The sequence below is a fragment of the Manihot esculenta genome, chromosome 17 (genome assembly GCF_001659605.2).
Source record: "Manihot esculenta cultivar AM560-2 chromosome 17, M.esculenta_v8, whole genome shotgun sequence".
NCBI lineage: Eukaryota > Viridiplantae > Streptophyta > Magnoliopsida > Malpighiales > Euphorbiaceae > Manihot > Manihot esculenta.
Window position 1 is genome coordinate 27834649 of NC_035177.2, and position 4393 is coordinate 27839041.

Here is a 4393-nt window from a genome sequence, read left to right on the forward strand (position 1 = left end):
TTGTATATGGTCTTAATTCTTCATATGAAGTTTGGCAAGCTCTAGCCAATGCATTCGGTGCTGTCTCTCAAGATCGGCAGCTGCAATTACATATTGAACTTCAACAACTCAAGAAAAATGATCTCTCAGTCTCTGCTTATCTAAAAAAAACAAAATCCCTAGCTGATGAGTTAGGTGCGGCTGGACGACCTCTTTCTCCAGCTGAGTTCAATGCGATAATCTATCGTAAACTTGGTTTTGAGTTTCATTCGATTATCACCAATCTTAATCTTCGTCCTACACCAGTTTCGTTCTTTGAGTTGCATAGTCACTTGGTAGCACATGAAATGCTTCTTAATAATCTTCATCAACCTATGGCTCATCTTAGTCTTCGAGGGAGTTCCTCTACTACTCCTCTTCTGCCTGCACCAAAATCAACTGCTACTGCTAATGGTAATTTTTCTTCAGATTCTTCAAAGGCTCGTGTGGTTTGTCAAATCTGTAACAAACCCAATCACTCTGCTTTGAATTGCCGTCGGAGGTTTTATCGTGGTACTATTGGAAACAATACTGGTGGTAATCAATCTGGTTATAATAATGGCAATTATTCAGGATATCGTCCTCCTCGACCTTATAGACCTCCTGTTGCAAATATGGTGCATACCATGGCTTACCCGATTGCTCCTTCCATGGCGGATTCTGCTTCTGTGTCATGGTTTCTAGATACTGCTGCAAATTATCATGTTACCTCGGATCCGTAACAATTAAATACTATTAATGAGTATTCAGGTAATGATCAATTACTGGTTGGTAATGGACAAGGGCTGCACATTTCGCATAGTGGTAATGGCCTTGTTTCTAATTCGAATTGCAAGCTTAAGCTGAATAGTGTTTTATGTGTTCCTGCAATTATAAAAAATTTGCTCTCTGTCCAAAAATTTACTACTGACAATTATGTTTTCTTTGAATTTTGGCCTCATTATTTTGCAATAAAGGACCAGTGCACCAAGAAAACACTAATGCAAGGCCCCAGTGAAGATGGCATGTACAAGTTAACTCAACTCAAGCCACATCCTATGGCGAATCAAGTTTCAGCAGCTTCTTCCATGGATGATTGGCATCGGCGGTTGGGGCATCCAAACTTTCACAAGTTATCTGATTTAGTTAGGCAGAATAAGATAATTGTTTCTGATACAGAAATGAGTCCCTGTTCTAGTTGTCGCTTAGGCAAATTATCTCGATGTCTTTAGTTTCTAAGGAACATACAAGTCAAAAACCATTTGATATTGTTTTTTCAGATGTATGGGGTCTTGCCTCTGTGCAATCTAGTTTGGGTCATCGTTATTTTGTTCTATTTATTGATGATTTCACTCGTTTTACTTGGGTTTACTTCTTGAAAAATAAAAGTGAGGTGTACGATGTTTTTATTCAGTTTGAAAAGCTCATCAAACATCAATTTGGCAAACCTATATTAGCCTTTCATTCAGATTGGGGGGGTGAATATCAACGTTTGAATCATTATTTTAAAGCTACCGGTATTGTTTATAGGATTGCTTGCCCATATACTCATGAGCAAAATGGTACATCAGAGAGAAAAATTCGTCATCTTGTAGATACTAGTCTTACCCTCTTAGCTCATGCTTCTTTACCATTAAAGTACTGGAATTATGCTATAGAACAGAGTGCCATGTTGATTAATACTTTACCATCTAATGTCTTGCAGAAAGTTTCACCCTTTTTTAAGCTATTCTCCAAAGACCCAAACTATTTATCATTTCAGCCATTTGGATGTAGTATTTTTCCTTTGTTGTGCCCTTACAATAAATATAAATTTAGTTACCGGTCCACTGAATGTGTGTATCTTGGGCAAAGTCCTTTTCATTCTGCCTATAGATGTTTAGATTTTAAGACAGGGCGAGTGTATTTGGCAAAGCATGTTCGATTTGTACCTAGAGAATTTCTCTATGCCAAGTTCACAGTACCAGCTGATATGCAAGAACCACAAGCTGATCCAATATGGCTACAGGTTACTTGTACAACGCCATCTTCATCGTCACCTTCATCAGGTACATCTCCTTTTTCTACTCCATCTTCACCACGCACTCCAATTCGGTCTTTATCACCATTAATCTCTCAACATTCTGCAGAACCATTGTTCCAATCTGTCTCATCTACAGGTTTACCAATTATTTCTGATCTTGCTTCACTTATTCCTCCCATTCGAACACATTCCATGGTTTTGAGGACTAATCCAAAACCAAATCCAAAATATGCATCTGTTACTCAATTTGTGCCATTTCAGGAACCAAAAACTTTCTTACAAGCTCATAAACAATAGGAGTGGCGTGATGCTATGCAAGAAGAAATTTCAGCTTTACTGAAGAATCAAACTTGGATATTGGTACCACGATCAGCAAAGGCAAATATTATTCAGAGTAAATGGGTCTATTGGATTAAACAACACTCTAATGGGCATATTAAGCGCTACAAAGCTCGTTTAGTCGCGAAAGGCTTTACACAGCAGCAGGGTCTTGATTACACAGAGACCTTTTCCCCAGTTATCAAGTTCACCACTGTTCGCATTCTTTTGTATTTGGCTGTAACGAAAGGATGGGAAATGCGTCAGTTAGATATTTCAAATGCTTTTCTTAATGGTTTTTTAGATGAAGATTTGTATATGGAACAGCCAAAAGGCTTTGTTGATAACACAAAATCTGATTATGTTTGCAAGCTTCAGAAATCTCTTTATGGATTGAAGCAGGCGCCACGGGTCTGGTTTGAAAGGCTCAAGAAATTTCTATGCTCTCTTCAATTCCAACATACACAGGCAGATCACTCTTTATTTATCTATACTAATGGTATTGATAAAATATTTGTGCTTGTCTATGTTGATGACATTCTTGTCACAGGAACAAAGTCATCACTCATTGATTGGTTTATTCAAAAATTGGCTGTTACATTTCCTATTCGAGATCTTGGTGAGATTAATTATTTTCTTGGAGTAGAGGCTACAAGAACATCAGATGGCTTATTACTTTCTCAAAGTAAGTATCTCTCTGAAATCTTACAAGCAACAAACATGGAAGACTCCAAATCATGTGCCACACCTATGGCAGCAACACTAAATCTCAGTAAAGAAATGGGTACTTTATTGGATTCTATGAAAGAATATCGCCAGGTAGTGGGGGCCTTGCAATATTTGACTATTACTAGACCGGATATTGCCTTTGCTGTCAACAAATTAGCTCAATTTTTACATTGTGCCACAGATATTCATTGGCAAGCATGCAAGAGATTGTTGCGTTATCTTAAGGGTTCCGCCACTCAGGGTCTTCTGCTTCGTCCATCATCAACTTTCTCACTTCAATGTTATTCGGACAGTGATTGGGCTGGTTGCCTCGATGATAGACGCTCCACAGGTGGTTACCTAGTTTATTTTGGTGAAAATTTAATCTCCTGGTCCAGTAAGAAGCAACCAACCGTAGCACGATCAAGTACAGAGAGTGAATATAAGGCTATCGCGAATGCTACTGCTGAATTAATGTGGGTTACTTCTCTTTTGCGAGAAATTGGATATGCTCCTAACCATTCTGCGGCAATATGGTGTGATAATTTCAGTGCCATTTATCTTACTTCAAATCCTGTTTTCCATGCTCGCACAAAGCATATTGAAATAGATTATCACTTTATTCGAGATCAGATAAGGCTAGGCATTGTTTTTATTCATTTTCTCAAAAGTGCGGATCAAATCGCAGATATCTTGACCAAGCCATTGGGACAACAATTATTTGCATCTCATTTATGCAAGCTTAGACTACAGTCACCTGCAGTTCAGCTTAAAGGGGGCTGTTACGGATAATATTAAGTTATTCTACTAATATTATCTATTCTCAATTAGCTGTATTTAGTTATATTCTAAGACTAATATGGTATTCTCATAGTTATCCTCTGTAACTACTATATACGTAGAACTGTATAAGTATAGTTGATTATTGAATACAAAATACATTGAAAACCTAATTCTCTCTAAGTTTTACAAAGTGTGAGTAATAATCGATTCAAACCTAAAAAATCGATCGAACTGAATTAATTTGAAATTTTGGTTTAATTTTTTATTTATTTCGGTTCAATTCAATTTGATTTTTAATTTTAAAAATTTCGATTATTTCGGTTCGGTATAATTTTGATCAGAAAAAAAATCGAACTGAATCATAATAGTATATTATTTTCAATAATATAGAGATCAGATCATATTAAAGTTAAAATATTTTAATTAAATTTTAAAATATTAAAAATAAAGTGTATAAAATTAAAAAATTTATTAAAAATTCAAATTGATGAAACTGAATTAAATCAAATCGGTTCGCTTTGATTTTCATAAATACTAAAATTTTAATTTATTATTTTTTCGATT